This window comes from Physeter macrocephalus, chromosome 4 (genome assembly GCF_002837175.3).
Source record: "Physeter macrocephalus isolate SW-GA chromosome 4, ASM283717v5, whole genome shotgun sequence".
In the NCBI taxonomy this organism is placed as follows: Eukaryota; Metazoa; Chordata; class Mammalia; order Artiodactyla; family Physeteridae; genus Physeter; species Physeter macrocephalus.
In genome coordinates, this window is record NC_041217.1 from 47,405,290 (window position 1) to 47,422,753 (window position 17,464).

Genomic DNA, 17,464 nt, shown 5'->3' on the forward strand with positions numbered 1-17,464 from the left:
AGCTCAAACAAAAAATGATGTTAATCTCCCATTGGAGTAACTATACTTCTGTTAATGCTGCAAACATTACATTAACCTTTTAGGATGTGACATTCTGCTGACTTACAACAGGCTCTCTGTGAACTAAAGCCTGGAATTATTTTATAGGGCTGTTATTAATTGTTTTTCTTGAATGCAGTTTTAAGACTGTTTATTCCTACTAAATTTTACCTTTTCAGATTCAGCCCATCTTTCCAATCTGTCAAGATTCTTCTGAGTATAGACTTTGCCATCCAATGCAAATATTCCCCTTGCTAGTTTCATGTAACCTATAATTATGATAAGCATTTTTATTGATATAATTCACATACCATAAAATCCACCCTTTTATATTGTACAATCAGTGATTTTTAATATTTGCAAATTTATACAATTATAACTACTACCTAATTCCAGAAAATTTTCATCAAGCTAAAAAGAAACTCTATTTCCCATTAGCAGTCCCCATCCCTCCTCCCTCTCTCCTCTGGCAACCACGAATTTCTGTCTCTATGTAGTTGCCTGTTATGGACATCTCATATAAATGGATTCATATAATATATGGTCTTTTGTGTCTGGTTTCCTTCACTTAGAATAATGTTTTTTAAGATGCATCCATGTTGTAGCATTTATCAGTACTTTATTTCTAAGGCCAAATACTAGTATATTATATGGATTCAGCACATTTTGTTTATTCATTCTTCAGTTAACATACACTTGGATTGTTGCCATTTTTGAACACTATAAATAATGCTGCTATGAACATTCATGTGTAAGTTTTTTTGTGGATAGATGTTTTCAATTCTCTTGAGTATATACCTAAAAGTGGAATGGCTGGGTCATATGGTAACTCTATGTTTAGCTCTTTTGAAGAAATGCCAAATCATTTTCCACATCAGCTGAACAATTTTACATTCCTGCCAGCAGTATATGAGGGTTCTGATTTCTCCACATCCTTGTCAACACTTATTATTGTTTGTTTTTGATTATAGCTATCCTAGTGGCTATGAAGTGGTATTTCACTGTGGTTTTTATTTGTAGCTCCCTGAAGACTAATGCTATTGAGCATTGGCCCATTTCATGGGTTTTTTGACCATCTGGATATCTTTGGAGAATGTCTATTCAAATCTTAGCCCAATTTTTAGTTGGATCATTAGTCTTTTTATTGTTGAGTTGTAGGAGTTCTTTATATATTTTAGATACATGATTTTTAAAAGTATTTTGGATACTTTATCAGATACATGATTTTCAAATATTTACTCTTCCTCTGTGGGTTTTATTTTCAATTTCCTGATGTCATTCTTTGAAACACAAAAGTTTCAAATTTTGATGAAGCCCAATTTATCTAATTTTTTCCTTTGTTGCTTGTGCTTTCAGTGCCACAGTTAAGATGCATTGCCTAATCTAAGATCACAAAGACTTACACCTATGTTTTCTTCTAAGGGTTTTATAGTCTTAGCTCTTACATTTATATAGTAAATCCACTTTGAGTTGTTTTTTGCATATGGTGTGAGGTAAGGGTTCAACATCATTCTTTTGCATGGATACGCAGTTTTGTAGTTGTACCAGCACCATTTTCCCCATTGAATTGTCTTGGCACCCTTGTCAAAATGAATTGCCTACAAATATAAGGGTTTATTTCTGTACTCTCAATTCCATTCCATTTTTATATGTCTAGCCTTATGCCAGTAGTGCACTGTTTTTATTACCGTGGCTTCGTAGGACAAACATGTTTTTGAATGTTACAGAAATCAATTATAGAAATGTTGAACAAGACAGGACTGAGGAAAGAGCCCTGTGGCACTAGAATATAAGTTCCATGAAGGCAGGAGCTTTGTCTCCTTTGGTCACTAGTACATTCTCACTACCTAGAAAAGGGTCTGACACATGGTAAAGCTCTGACTAAATATCTGTCGACACTGAATGACTGAATAAAAAATATGATTAGAATCCACTATCAAATTACAACCACATATGAATCTACTTACTTGGACCAGCATTCTGCCTTCTCCTTCCATCAAGTCTGGAAAGCTCATGTGGAAGACCTTGCCAAATATTTTGCTGAAGTCTAAAGGGCACTTATTTTAACACTCAGTGTCAGAATACCGTATATGACATCCATCAATTTAGAGTTACAAGTAGAATAGTGACTTAGACCATTCCTGGCACAGGCAGGACACCACCTGATGACTTAAGAAGGAAATCCTCTCTTATCTACTCCTTTAAAACAGTTATTACCAACTTAGAAGAACTGCAAAATCCTATGGCAACCACATTCATATTATTTAATAACCCCTGTCTGCTAAGTCAATACTCTGAGATGTCCCACTTGCCCTTTTCGGAAGAGCAAGCCCAGGAAACAACAATTAAAAACAAGCAAAAAAAGACCCTGCACACACCCGCAACACTGGCTCTGCCAGAGCTCTCCCTGCTTCTGAATGGGACCTAGATGATTGAAAGATGACAGCGTGGGAAGATTTCATCAAAAAATGAAAGAAACATCAACAAAGAAAAGGAGAGATTTCAACTTTTCCCACAGATCAACGACTAACAGTTTTATTTTTTAAAGCTCAATTTTTTTCTTAATTGTATGTGAAAGCTGACTTTTCAGCTGTGTGTTTGTATATAGGACTGTTAGGTCTCTGAATTTCATTGAAGGTTTATATTCTGGGGTTTATGTTTTGGGTACAGATCTGCATACAAATACTGATACTGACATCAGCTCCCAAGAGAGCCTGCCTTGTAGAAATATCCTTGCCTGAAATCTCACAAACTTTCAGGCTCCAGTCTTATGTACTAATGCTGCCTCCTTGCTAAAAAAAAAATCACAATTTTCAGTTGAGATCACTACACAAATTACCTCACTTAATCTTCTCAGCTGAAATAGATATTGTTCTCTGCTATACAGATGAGAACAGCAAGGCTGAGAGAAGTTAAGAAAATTATCAGTTCATAATCAGAGGAGCCAAGACTCAAACCCAGGTCAGTCTGACACCAAACTGCATGTTCTTAGCCACTGTATATCCTGCCTCTCAAATGAATATAATGCACTATAAATGCACACAGGTGGTTTTAAATGAAGAGAGGCTGCCTGAGCACATGATTGTCATCTGAGTAAAATCCAACTGCCCTTCTTCCTCTAGATCCTTGCCCTGGGCTTTGCCAATTCAAATGCCCATAATCTCAAGCCCACTGCCTTCTCTTTTTATCCTTCTCACATTCTCAATATGTATTTTCATTCTCAATGTTTGCTTTTGGGGGGGCACAATTCACATGAAATCTACTTCTTAACAAATTTTTAAGTGTACAGTACAGTACTGTTAACTATATACACCCTGTTGCACAACAGAGCTCTAAAATTTTTTCATCTTGTATTACTGAAACTCTGTACCCATGGAAAAGCATCTTCCCATTTCTTCCTCCCTCGGGTCCCTGGCATCCACCATTCTACTTTCTGTTTCTCTGAGTTTTACTACTTTGGATATCTAAGTGGAACTATGAACTATTTGTCCTTCAGTAATGGATTATTTTCATTTATTCATCAATGGACATTTAGATTGTCCCATATCTTGGCTATTGTTAATAATGCTGCAATGAACATGGAAATGCAAATATCTCTTCAAGATCTTGTTTTCAATTATTTTAGATAAATACCCAGAAGCGGGATTGCTGGATTATTTTATATAGTAGTTCTACTTTTAATTTTTTGAGGAAACTTCATACTGTTTTCCACAGTGGCTATACCATTTTACTTTCCCACAGTGTACAAAAGTTTGAATTTCCCCACAGCGTTACCAATGCTCACTATTTCCTGTTTTTTGTGTTTTTTTTTATGATAGCTATCTTAACAGGTGTGAAGTGATAGCTCATGATCTACACTTCTCTGATGATTAATTATGTTGAGCATCTTTCATAAACTTGTTGACCATTTGTGTGTCTTGGAGAAATGTCTATTCAAGTTCTTAGCACATTTTTAAATGAAGTTATTTGGTTTTATCATTGGAGTTCCTTAATATATTGGCTATTAACCTCTTATCATAATATGGTTTGCAAATATTTTTTCCCATTCCATAGGTTGCCTTTTCACTCTGTTGATTGTTTTCTTTGCTGTACAGAAGCTTTTCAGTTTGAGGGACTTCCCTGGTGGTCCAGTGGTTAAGAATCCGCCTTCCAAGGCAGGGGACGCGGGTTTGATCCCTGGTCGGGGAACTAAGATCCCACATGCTGCAGGGCAAATAAGCCTGTGTGCCGCAACTACTGAGCCCACACACCTCAACTAGAGAGAAGCCCATGCACCACAACTAGAGAAAGCCTGCGTACTGTAACAAAGAGCCCATGCACCACAACAAAAGATCCTGCATGCCGCAACTAAGACCTGATGTAGCCAAAAATAAATAAATATTTTTTTTTAAAAAAAAGAAGCTCATGGGCTTCCCTGGTGGCACAGTGGTTGAGAGTCCGCCTGCCGATGCAAGGGACATGGGTTTGTGCCCCGGTCCAGGAAGATCCCACATGCCGCGAAGCGGCTGGGCCCATGAGCCATGGCCGCTGAGCCTGCACGTCCGGAGCCTGTGCTCCACAACGTAAGAGGCCACAACAGTGAGAGGTCTGCATAATGCAAAAAAAAAAAAAAGAAGCTCTTCAGTTTGATGTAGTCCCACTTGTCCATTTTTGCTTTTGTTGCCTGTGTTTTTGGTATCAAATCCAAAACCATCACCCAAACCAACGTCAAGAAACTTTTTCCCTATATTAAGTTCTAGTAGTTTTACAATTTCCAGTCTTAGGACCACAAGATGTTCATCTGAACTGCCAATTTTTCGCATTCAGCCACCTGTCATGCAGATAAAATTCCCAGCACAGTTTCCATACAACCCTGGGATAAAGTGGCAAACACTCAAGACCCTTGAGTGTTTACATGTAAACCATGTAACTAACTACTTTTTTATATATATAAGATAGTCTTTCTAACACTAACTTCAGCATTAAATATTGAAATTCACATAAACATGGATATTGAAAAAACTCCCAAACAGCCTTTCAATGTAAATAGGACCAAGACCCACTGGCCATCCTTTGCCTTCCTTAATTTCCATGTTCCTGTTTTCTGCTGAAAACCTGCCACCTCCAACATCCTCCATCAGACACAAACAGTAGACCAGACATGGTGGAGATAGTTCTTCATCTGATATGTTGTCAGCAGCTAATTAACATTATTCAGATTTCAGGGTTTTCATTTCCTACCTATTAATGGGAAAGTATTCCATGAAAGAATCGCGAAGCGGCTGGGCCCATGAGCCATGGCCGCTGAGCCTGCACGTCCGGAGCCTGTGCTCCACAACGTAAGAGGCCACAACAGTGAGAGGTCTGCATAATGCAAAAAAAAAAAAAAGAAGCTCTTCAGTTTGATGTAGTCCCACTTGTCCATTTTTGCTTTTGTTGCCTGTGTTTTTGATGTCATATCCAAGAAATGATTGCCAACACCAATCTATGAAGATTTTCCCTCTGTTTTCTTCAAGAAGTTTTATAGTTTCAGGTCTTATGCTTAAGTATTTAATCCATTCTGAGTTGATTTTTAACATAAGGGCCCAACTTCATTCTTTTGTACATGGATATCCAGGTTTCCCAACACCATTTATTAAAGAACTTACTCTTTCCCTATTGTGTCTTGGCAATCTTGTTAAAGATAATTTGACAGTGTGTGCTTGGATCTAGTTCTAGACTCTCTATTCTGTTCCACTGGTCTATATGTCTGCCATTGTGCCAATATCATACTGTTCTGATTAGCACAGCTTCATATTATTATTGTTATTTTTTTTTTTTGCAGTACGTAGGCTTCTCACTGTTGTGGCCTCTCCCGTTGCGGAGCACAGGCTCCGGACGCGCAGGCTCAGCAGCCATGGCCCACGGGCCCAGCCGCTCCGCGGCATGTGGGATCTTCCCGGACCAGGGCACGAACCCATGTCCCCTGCATCGGCAGGCGGACTCTCAACCACTGCGCCACCAGGGAAGCCTCCTATGTTTTGAAGTCTAAATGGAAACACATCCCTGTGCATGGACTGAAAGACTTAATATTGTTAAAATGTCCATACTATCTAAAGTGATCTACAGATTCAATCCAATGCCTATTAAATATTCCAATGGCATATTTTGCATAAATAGTAAAAAAAAATCCTAAAATTCATGTGGAATCACAAGGATCCTGATAGCCAAAATGATCTTGTGAAATAAGAACAAAGCTCAATGAGTGTTTTTACTCTTGCTGCTTCTTGCAGATCAACCCACTAACAAGACCACAGCAGTAATTTTTGCACGTCTATGACACACTCTCTCTTTGAACACTAGCTTTGAGAGAAAACTTGGATGTCATTCAGATGCACGAATCCCAAATACCCAAAGCCTGCTTAAGCACCTCAAGTCCGATATAGCTAACTTCTAAAAGTAAACCCAGTTTAGAGCAACTCATGCAGAGATCTTAAGTTTCCTCATTCGTCCCCAGTCTCGACAAAACTCCTATCATTTTTGCTCATCAGTATCAGTTCTCCAATCATCACCACCACTGGGAAAATGCTGTGATATTTTCAAAGAAAAGTCCCATAACTATTTTTTTTTCCCAACTGCCAAACACCTCCACCTTATTTCATACGGAAATGTCTCCACATAGGTTCACCCGTAACAACTGCAGCTCCCATGAACACAGTCTATAGGGTTAGAACATGGTTTAAATCCTAATCTCATCATAAACCTAAGCCTCAAATTTCCTCACCTAAAACTGGCTATAGTAATGATACCTCTATCAAAGATTTGTCATAAAGATGAAATAATACAGAGCCTGGCACTTAGCAAAGCCTGCATGATAATCATTATTATTATTATTAATATTATTTTGGTTTCATTTTCCTTTAATTTTTTAAAAAAGCCCCTAAATTCTGTGGCCTCCAGGAAGCATCAGAGAAACGAAGTGCCATTTCTGTACACTATGTAAGGCAAGACCCAGATGCACACGCCGCGGGGAACGCCCCCAGTTCCTCTGACCGCGCAGCACTCTGGCCTCCGGGAGACCACGCTGACTGCTCGGACCGGGCCCACTGTGGGTCTGGGACTGGCTTTAAGGCGCTTATCTCCCACTGCTCGGCCGGCAGCGCCGAGCCAACACAAGAAAACCAGGCGCACCTGGCACCGCCCAAAGGGCCCAGTGGTGGCCGCCCAGAGGTCTGGGCCCTGAGGCAGCGGCAGGAGTAGGTGCGCAGGAACTCCCCGCCGGCCACACCTGCCGGCCACACCCGCCGGCCACACCTGCCAGCCCAGGCTTTGGAGCGGCATTTCGGTTGGGGGCCGCCCTCACCCAGCCTTCCCCTTTGGCCTGGGGAGGCCCAGGGCGGGCTCACCTCTGGCAGCAACGTCCCACAGCGACCCCTGGAGAAAACGGCCTCCGGATGGAGGGAGAGAAGCTGCACTTTATGGCACTAACGGGGCTGGCAGCTGCACTACTTACTCAGCAGACACTGGCAGAGGCGCAAGGCAGAGCGGCCGCTGGAGTTTTCTTTTTTCCTTGTTTTAAATAGCTAATGCTCTTGGAAGGGCGGACTAGAAACAGGTGTAAGGAATCTCGTCCAAAGTCTCATGTGAAGGAAGTGACCCCACGTGGGCAGGGCAGCTCTGCCGGCCAGGCAGTCTGCGTCCGGCTGCGGCCACATGGCCATGGCCAAGCTGGCCCCGAGGGGCTGCAGCGGGAGGATTCAGGGGCCACCGCTACAGGGTCACTTGCGTGGCTCCAGCGATTTTCTCTTTCTCCTCTGAAGGAAACAGCCGCACTTGGTGTCGTCAGCCACCTCCACGTCTGCGGGGACTGTGACGGGGACACTGAAGTGACCAGCGGTGTTGTCGTTGGCATTCAGCTCCCCGTGTATGGAGTTCAGTGCCTGGTTTTTGCTGTGTAGCAAGGCTTTATCCCGAGCCTGAGGCTGCGAGGGCCGGTTGGTGTGGACCGCGCCATAGGCGTGGGCCGGGACTTCCCGGCCCAGTCGGACTGGTAACCAAACATAAAGCGGCTGCGGTCAGAGGTAGTGAAGAACTTGTGCAGGTAGTCAGAGTTCAGCTTCTCGAAGAAGTCCAGGCGCCGCCCGTAGCACAGGTACGTGTCCATTTCCGGGAACCTCTCAGGGAGGCTCTCGATGGGCGTGGCCCGCTTGGTGTCCCGGATCTTCCGGTAGCGCTCCTTGAGCGTGTGGGCCTTGAGCCTCTGCCCGCGCAGGCTGTCGCACAGAAAGCACAGGAGCACGTAGCCCAGCGCCTCCAGGTCATCACAACGGCTCTGGTCCTTGCCCAGGTGAGTGTTGATGCTCATGTAGCACGCCATGCTCGCAGTACGGGATGTGCTTCTTGGTCTCGGGGTTGATGGACTCCTTGGCTAGGCCGGAGTCAGTCGATGATGTGGATGGCGTGCCCGGCAGCCCAGCCAGGAAGTTCTCGGGCTTCACGTCCCGGTAGGTGAGGCACTTGGTGTGCACGTACTTCATGCGCCTGACCAGCTGGATTGCGATCATCAGCACCATTTTGAGCGTGAACGTGTGGTTGCAGGAGTGAAACGGGTCCTCCAGGCCAGACCTGAGCAGCTCCAGCACCATGGCATTGTAGTACTTCCCTCACGGGCCGAAGTAGTAGACCTGGCGGACGCCCTCTGCGGCGCTGAGCTGCTCTTAGAAGCTGTATTCCAGGTGCAGCTGCGGAGCCTGGGACTTGATGGGCTCCAACTTGATATAGTTAAGTATTCATTTGTATAAAGATTCTTTTGTAGCCGGAGCTCCCCAAAATTGATAACTGGCTGTCTACTCTCCCCAAATCTCTTAAATGACCCTGTCTGTGATTTAGGTTCCAAGAGGTCATGAAGTGAACCGAGATCACCTTCTATTAATGTTAAATGAGCCTGTAAGTGAATGTTGGGCAGCAAATCAAAACCACTGTTAGCAGCTACTCTGAGGAAGTTCCTCTCTTAAAGGACCAGCTGCCCTTTCATAAAAGACCACTTTTTTCTATGAATAATACATATAATAGTAGGGAAGGAAACGTTTCCATTAAGCAATATCAATTCTCAACACACTGGATATAATCTCTTATGCCTCCATAATTAAAAATTAAACACAAAGTATTAGGTTAAAAAACTCCAAAGCTGATTTTTATGTACTCTTTTTCTCCAAAAACATCATTCTTACCAGCCTTTCAATATAATTATATTCCAGGGCAAAACAGGCAGGTAGAAAAGAATAAATCAACATATAATCTTACTTTAAAGTCCTAGCTTAGATTTTATGATGTGTACAGGCTGTTCAAAAAAAAAAATCAGGTCTGAAATTTTCCACAATGAACATATAGTATATTCCATTATTTTGTTATTTTAAAAGGGAAAATCATGTAAAATATCAGATCTGTTGTATTTTTAGACACAAGAGACTTTCATTGACTGTGCAGGCTTTCATTGACTGTGTGAGTTTCTTTTAACCTATTTCTAGATCTTAAGTCCCTGACAAATAGCTGGTGCTTAATGTATATTTTTCTAAATAAATAAATACTAATATTAAAAATAAAAACTAAGAAGATATTTGAGGTTGGGACAATTCAATGTTTTGTCAATATTATTGCCAGTGGATTTCCCCCTCCTCTGTTCCACTTCCCTCTTTACTAAATAAATAAAGAGCAATTTCAAGGAAACAATCACTGGGAAGTAGGAGGATTCTTACTGTTGTCCTTAATTCACTTAGGACAAGCATTCTCATCTTATTTATTTAAGAAAAGTCCATGTGAAAGTCACTGAACTCAGAAAAGCATGGGCATCTATCTTCTTAAGCTATGAAAGTAAAAATAATGATAATAATATATTTAATTACAAGAAAAAATTTGGTTGTATGCATTTCGATCAACATACCCAAATTGATTAAAATTCGAATCACAGGATTTCTAAAGCTGGAAAGATTCTTACATGTCTTGGAATCTAACCCTTCCTTTTTAAAATTGTGGAAGCTGAGGTAGAAGAAGTTAAGTGATTGTCGCAAAGATGCAAAACTAGTAAATGGCAGACAGACTTGTTCCCAGGTACCTAATTCCAATTTCAACACATGTTCCATTTCACTTCACTCTACTATAAACCCCTTAGTGTTTTACAGACTGATAATAAAAATTAGTTAATAAAGATGATGATGATAATGAAATTTCACTGTGCTGGAAACAGGGAAATGAGGTCAGTTAGCTGGCATTTGGTGATGCTTTTGTTAAGGCAGAACATCTATTATTTTCCATCTCCCTCTGCATTTAAAAAAAAAATCTATGTACTTTGCTAAAAAAAAGCCTTAGGCAACTAAGTATCATTCATTAAAACATTTAAGACAAGTGACAGCTCCTAGTAATACACTTCCAGAACAGAACAAGCAGGATAAAGATAACTTAGCAACTGCATATACACATAGAATTTTTCTACTGATACCCTAATCCCCTGCTGGCCAATTTTTTAAAGTGGGCTTTTATTGTACCATAAAAATGAACAAGCTGAAGCTTTCACATCCAGAGAAAGGTTGGTACCTGCATGGAAAATGTTTTGCCTTCAGGAGTCCAGGATGAGAGAAAACCATTATTACTCCTAGGTAAGGACAACTAACTCTGTGATAGAACTGGGTATTGAAATTCCATTTGTGAGTAGCACATAAACTACAGCTTTAGCAAGATGATTCCATTTCTAAGTATAAGATGATTACTGATGCAAGGTTGGTTTTGTTACCACTAATATGACTTTGTCTTTTAAAAACCAAAAACCCTGCTTTGGAGAACTATTTGACAGCAGCTATGAAAGCTAGGCACTTGCACCCACTATACACCGGAAATTCCACTCATCGGTATATACCTGACTAAAATGCATTTATATATGAGTCAAAAGACATGCACAAGAATGTTCATAGCAGCCCTATTCAAAATAGCCCCAAACTGGAAGCTACTCACATGGCCATCAAAAATAGGATGGATAAACACATTGTATTATAATCACACAATGGAATACCACTTTGCAGTGATAGTGGGTAAACTACAGCTACTCTCAGTAACACGAACAAATTTTTACAAAAACATATTGTAGAGTAAAAGAAGCCACCTACGGGAAAAGTTTGCACTGTATGATTCAGTTATATAAAATTTAAAAGTGATTATATTAATCTATGGTGTTACAAATCCAGTTAATGCTTCCCCTTGTGGGGGCGGGTGGTTACTGGAAGGGGCACAAGGAGGATTTGGGGGAGGGTGCTAACTCTGTTTTCTTTCGTGATCAGGGTCCTGGTTATACAGGGTTGCTATCTTTGTTTAAATGCATTGACTTATACGCTTATGATTTGTAAGTTAATATGAGTTTATGTATATGTCATTTAAAAAATCTGAAACCCTAAACATTTTCCTATAAAAACATGATAGGGCGAGAGTGACACATTAGTAAAAGCGATGTGCCATCAGTAAGATAAAGAATGACTGCACCCACAGGGAGCCTTCCCTCCCTTGCCCTGTTTTTCCCTCATCATTGCTTATGAAATTGGTCATCAGCCTGCAAATGAGGAACACAAATGTATAAATGTCACATTCTTATGCAGGAACAAAAGCACTCACTTCTTTTTGCCCCAAGGCATGAATGGGTCTCAGTTTTCATTTACTAAAAATGGACCTATTAGGGTAATGTGTTCACGTCTGTCATTTCAAGTTGATCGCTGGCAGTCTGTGTTATGTGAGATGTGTCCCACTAAGTAGAAATCAGATAAATTCAGGGAACATGCATGATTTGGGGACATGGACTAATTGGGCATTTGTCCTCTGTGCTCCGTCTGTAAGGTCTGTTGAGGGAACACAGAAGTCTGTCCTCGAGATTTAATAAATGGAGGAAGGAATAAACTTTTAAGTACTTATTATGAGCCAATACAGTGTTAGGCATTTATATAATCGTCACAATAGCTTTCAAAGGCAGGTACTATTGGCCTCATTTTACAGAGAAGGAAACAGACTCTGAGAGAGGATGAAGCCTATGCAAGTTATGCTGCTACTAAATAAGGAAAGAGAGATTCAAATTTGGGACCACTGACTCCTCAGGCTGTTTTCATAAAGCACAGTTTCTATAGAGGTCAATAGCCCTTTGACAAAATGTCTGCATTCCCTAGAGAAAAGAACCAAAGGGTTCTTTTCAACTCTCCTTTAAGTCTATCCTAATACCAGGGAGTATTCCAAGTGCAAGAAAAAACACAACCACCCCTTTGCCTGAAAAACAGTCTTAAATAGCAGGGGTAGTGAAGGTATAAGTTTTTAATAATTGTCATCACTGGGTCAAAACACTTTCTCAATCAAGCCCAATATTCTTTCAGAAATTATGGTATCCAATGTGTGGGTACCTTCCAAAAGGCAGGCCTCAAAACTTTAGGTATCCACGTTCAATGTGTCTAACTTCCTTTCGACTCAAGAAAAAAATCACTCCTAGCACTATAGAACTGGCCAACATCCAAAGAGGAAGAAACCAATGGTGCCACCCCAAAAGACTTCAGAGAAACCGTAAACCGGCTGTATTGCTTTGAGGTATCAGAACTCCAACTAGGAGCAGGCGTCCCCTGCAAGCTATTCCCTGACCATCACGGCTGATGCTATGACCCAGAATAAACATCTGACTCTCCCTACCTCAGCTTCTCCACACTGCAAAAGGATGATAAGAACTCCTACCTGTCCTCAAAGGTGTTAAAAAGAACCAGCTTATATCTGCAGAGAGAAGCACTGTTTAAGTGCTAAGTGACCACCAATACAGGGAGCCTTGAACAATGCAGATTGGTGTCGGTCTTGCACAGATCACACATGTTCTCACCTCCCAACAGAGAAGGTTTGAGAGTGACCCCCTAGCTCATAATGAGACACAAAAGCAAATGGATGATGTGGAGATATATCTGGGGACTAAATGAAGAAATCAGAAAAAAAATTGGAGTGAAATTTGCCAGGCTAAAAGTGACCTACAGTAGCCCTGCCCTTGCATACAAAATCACAGGATGGACATTTGTCCTCTGCATGCTTTCTGGCAGGGTTGGCCGGACTGGGCACTGGGAGAGTTGACTGAACCCACACCAGAGACAGCAGCCACAGAGACTCAATTAAAACTGATCTAACATGACAACAGAGAAAAGGATACACTGAGCTACAGAGACGGAGCAGCAGGTACTCAATGGGTATGCAAAAGTAGTAAAGCAATAGATAAATCAGACTTAATAGCTGGCTCCTGATCAGGTGACTCTCCTCTAGGGCTTCCACCTGGTGGCAAGCATAGGTGAATACTAAGAACAAGCTCCCAGGCTCTGAGTTAGGTCATTTTACATGTTTATCACAGTCCTCTCACCGGCCCCTGAAAAGTGGGTATTATCATTTTTCAAGAAATGAGGGTCAAAGTGACAAAGTAACTTGCATTAAGACAGTGCCGCCATCACTAAAATATAGGTCTGGCTGAGACAGGAGCCCTTGCTCATTAAACTGGGTCCTCCATCTCTCATCACAGTTATTCACTGTGTATACTAGCTCTGAGCAGATCCCCAGGCCGACTCAGTAGGAAATCCAAACCATGGTACCTGGCTTTGTAGTTAAAGGGTATGGCCTATAGTACAGTAACTGATCCAATAAGCATTTGAAGAGGCCCTGCTATGGGCCAGGCTTGTGCTAGATGAGAATAATGCAGAAAAAAGAAGACCCACTCCTTCACCTTGGCAACATCCACTGGCATCCAACAAGCATGGTGCAGCAGCCATTCTGGGCAAGTTCTCCAGCACAGACTTCAGCCACAGTTGGTGAGATGTGTAAGCAATCACAGAGGTTATGGCCCCCTTGAAAGCCATTCTCAAGGAGGCCCTCAGCAAACAGAGGATATTCTTTAGTCTGAGTTTTGACAGTTCTTTATTAATCTCCTGAGGATTATGGCTAAAAACTGCTGCATTGTCTTTTACTTTTAATTGCAGTCCTATAGAAGGTTTGACTTTATTGAAAAAAAAAAACAAACTAGTAAAATTATTGCAAAAGAAAAAATGTTCTTAATAATTTATTCATAATGCTATTAAGACAAAGTCATGTTTTATTGGCCTCTGCGTGTTTATGTTGTGATGCAGAAGTCAATAAGAGGGAGCTTTAGTAATATATAATATCTATGAATATTCTCCATGTATGTTCACCAAACAATTTCTCAGCATCAATAAAGGATTTCAATAATTAAAAAGTATGATTTTCCCCAGTTTAACTATTTCCTACTAAACGGGTGCCACAGATGCTTATACTGACAGCCTCTCATTCCCAGCAAAAGCAACTGCACTTTATGGGGAGAGAGAGTGGAATGAATGTTAGTCCAGGAAGGGGCTCTTGTCTCCATGCTGACGCTAACTGCACATGACCTTGAGGTCTAGGCCCTTCCCTCTTCATCTGTACGATGAAAAGATTTAGAGGAGGCAATGCCCACGTCTTCCCCAGCTTTCCAACTGTGAAATAGCACTCCCCTGGGCCTTATCTTTATCCCTTCTTGATCACCACTACCTTTTGTCAGGTGTCATTTTGAAATGAGTTTCTTGTTTCCCAAATGGGCATTGCTCTTCGACTACTTAGCCTGGCTCACAGAGTTAATAGGCAGAATGGAGGCCCACTGGCTATGGAGACAAGTGATGGTTCCCTCTCCAACTTGCTGTTTGCCCTTGATCAGGGAGTCACTTAGGAATTCCAGGCCCATCATTTCCTCACTGATGGGGAATTATGTGACAATATTTAGCTAGCTTGAAGGAGTGAGAGAGGATTAAATAATATGCTTGTATGGGACTTAGCCAATACTTGATGTTACACTGGATACTTGGTAATAATTACCTTTTGAGTCTCACAGAACTCACCTGAAATACCTTCCTGATTCAAGGGCTAAATGGTTCCATAAGAGGGTTTAGTTCCTTTTCATTCCCTAAAAGAACTGTGCCACAAACTGAGAGCCTTGATATACCATTGCAAGCATGGATTTCCTTTGCCTTAGCTCCCCAGAATCACTAAAGAATCATGATCACTATGTTTTACAGTCTCAAATCACTTTCCCCATATTCCTTTATAGATAGACGCTTATTATGCCGTAAACATAAAGGGAAAATATCCAGTGAGTATTTTGACACTGTTAACAATCCCTCTCGGGGAGACCTTCAAGATGGCAGAGGAGTAAAACGTAGAGATCACCTTCCTCCCCACAAATACATCAGAAATACATCTACATGTGGAACAACTCCTACAGAACACCTACTGAACGCTGGCAAAAGACCTCAGACTTCTCAAAAGGCAAGAAACTCCCCAAGTGCCTGGGTAGGGCAAAAGAAAAAAGAGACAAAAGAATAGGGACAGGATCTGCACCTCTGGGAGGGAGCTGTGAAGGAGGAAAAGCTTCCACACACTAGGAAGCCCCTTCACTGGCGGAGACTGGGGTGGGGGGGAGCTTCAGAGCCCCAGAGGAGAGCGCAGCAACAGGGGTGCCGAGGGAAAAGCGGAGAGCTTCCCGCACTGAGGATCGGTGCCGACCACCACTCACCAGCCCGAGAGGCTTGTCTGCTCCCCCGCCGGGGTGGGCGGGGGCTGGGAGCTGAGGCTTGGGCTTCAGAGGTCAGACCCCAGGGAGAGGACTGAGGTTGGCTGCGTGAACACAGCCTGAAGGGGCTAGTGCACCACTGCTAGCCGGGAGGGAGTGCGGGAAAAACTCTGGACCTGCCTAAGAGGCAAGAGACCATTGTTTTGGGGTGTGCAAGGAGAGGGGATTCAGAGCACCGCCTAAATGAGCTCGAGGTGGACACAAGCTGCGGCCATCAGCGCAGACCCCAGAGACAGGCATGAAACGCTAAGGCGGCTGCTGCTGCCGACACCAAGAAGCCTGTGTGCAAGCACAGGTCACTATCCACACCTACCCTCCCGGGAGCCTGTGCAGCGCGCTACTGCCAGGGTCCCGTGATCCAGGGACAACTTCCCCGGGAGAACACACACACACACACACACACACACACACGGCGTGCCTCAGGCTGGTGCAACATCACACCGGCCTCTGCCGCCGCAGGCTCGCCTGTATCCATACCCCTCCCTCCCCCTGGCCTGAGTGAGCCAGAGCCCCCCAGTCAGCTGCTCCTTTAACCCCGTCCTCTCTGGGCAGGGAAGACGCCCTCAGGCAACCTACACGCAGAGGCGGGTCTGAATCCAAAGCTGAACCCCAGGAGCTGTCCGAACAAAGAAGAGAGAGGGAAATCTCTCCATGTAGCCTCAGGAGCAGCGCATTAAATCTCCACAATCAACTTGATGTACCCTGCATCTGTAGAATATCTGAATAGACAACAAATCATCCCAAAATTGAGAATTGAGGTGGTGGACTTTGGGAGCAACTGTAAACTTGGGGTTGCTTTCTGCATCCAATTTTTTTCTGGTTTTATGTTTATCTTAGTTTAGTATTTAGAGTTTTTAACCATTGGTAGATTCCTTTATTGATTTCGTTGCTCTTTATATATATATAGCTATATATTTTTTTTTCCTTTTTCTCTTTTTCCGATTGTGTATGCATATGCTTCGTTCTGTGATTTTTGTCTGTATAGCTTTGCTTTTACCATTTGTCCTAGGGTTCTGTCTGTCCGTTTTTTAAAATTTGTTTCTTTGTTTGTTTTTTAGTATAGTTTTTAGCGCTTGTTATCATTGCGGGATTTGTCCTTTGGTTTGGTTGCTCTTTTTTTCTTTCTTTTTTATTTAAATTACTTTTTAATTTTTTTAATTTTTAATAATTTTTTTAAAAAAATTTTTTAATAACTGTATTTTTTTCTCACTTTCTTTCTTTTTTTCTCCCTTTTCTTCTAAGCTGTGTGGCTGACAGGGTCTTGGTGCTCCGGCCGGGTGTCAGGCCTGTGCCTCTGAGGTGGGAGAGCCAAGTGCAGGACATTGGTCCACCAGAGACCTCCCGGCTCCACGTAATATCAAACAGCGAAAGCTCTCCCAGAGATCACCATCTCAATGCTAAGACCCAGCTCCACTCTATGACCAGCAAGCTACAGTGATGGACACCCTATGCCAAACAACTAGCAAGACAGGACACAACCCCACCCATTAGAAGAGAGGCTGCCTAAAATCATAATAAGATCACAGACACCCCAAAACACACGACTGGACGTGGTCCTGCCCACCAGAAAGACAAGATCCAGCCTCATCCACCAGAACACAGGCACCAGTCCCCTCCACCAGGAAGCCTACACAACCGACTGAAACAAACTTAGCCACTGGGGGCAGACACCATAAACAACGGGAACTACAAACCTGCAGGCTGCGAAAAGGAGACCCCAAACACAGTAAGTTAAGCAAAATGAGAAGACAGAGAAACACACAGCAGATGAAGGAGCAAGATAAAAACCCACCAGACCAAACAAATGAA

At 42.3% G+C, this 17,464-nt stretch overlaps 1 protein-coding gene and 1 pseudogene across 2 annotated transcripts in view; both read right to left on the reverse strand.

The window, feature by feature from the left end:
* ASTN1 (astrotactin 1) overlaps positions 1-17,464 on the reverse strand; it is a 323,018-nt gene that overhangs the window by 233,302 nt on the left and 72,252 nt on the right. The gene's annotated exons all lie outside the window — the stretch shown is intronic.
* Positions 7,776-8,824, reverse strand: LOC102994526 (casein kinase I-like; annotated as a pseudogene).